This window comes from Alligator sinensis, unplaced genomic scaffold (genome assembly GCF_000455745.1).
Source record: "Alligator sinensis unplaced genomic scaffold, ASM45574v1 scaffold1266_1, whole genome shotgun sequence".
NCBI classification, from domain to species: Eukaryota; Metazoa; Chordata; order Crocodylia; family Alligatoridae; genus Alligator; species Alligator sinensis.
The window spans coordinates 539961-540545 of NW_005842929.1; positions in this window are offsets into that span (position 1 = coordinate 539961).

The following is a 585-nucleotide window of genomic DNA, read 5'->3' on the forward strand; positions in this document are numbered from 1 at the left end:
TGGACTGTTTCTTATTATGACACTGCTTATCTACTGCAGGAGGAGAAAAAGAAAAAGCAGCCCCCACACAAGGCCGTAAGGCCTTGTGCAGCTTGCATAAGAGATCATGAAACATTTTTACCACAATTCCCCCCTCAAGATGCTTTCTAACTCTAATTTTAATAGGTTTCAGCCAGTGCTAATTTTTGATAATGCACAAACATTTCTCGGTTGATGACTGACTGTACTATTCGCCTCACGAGGGCTATGAGACAGGGTATAACACAGGGGAGCAAACAAAATATTAACATTATCAGGCAAAAGACTAGGAAAGCTCCTTTTAACCATCCAAAATTGGGGAGCCAGGATGTAAACCAATCAAAATTCCACCCATTCCATGTCTGGACTGGGACATGTGCTACCTCTTCCATTTCATCCGCTAAGGTCTTTATTAACTCACCATTATCATCAATCTCAACACAACAATTCGACAAGTTCAGCTTTTTGCACACCCCTCCTTCACTTGCAAGTAAATAATCAAGGGCTAAGCGATTTTGCAGTACCGTAGTACGTAATTGGGTGAGCTGATTGCCAATCAGGTGCAGG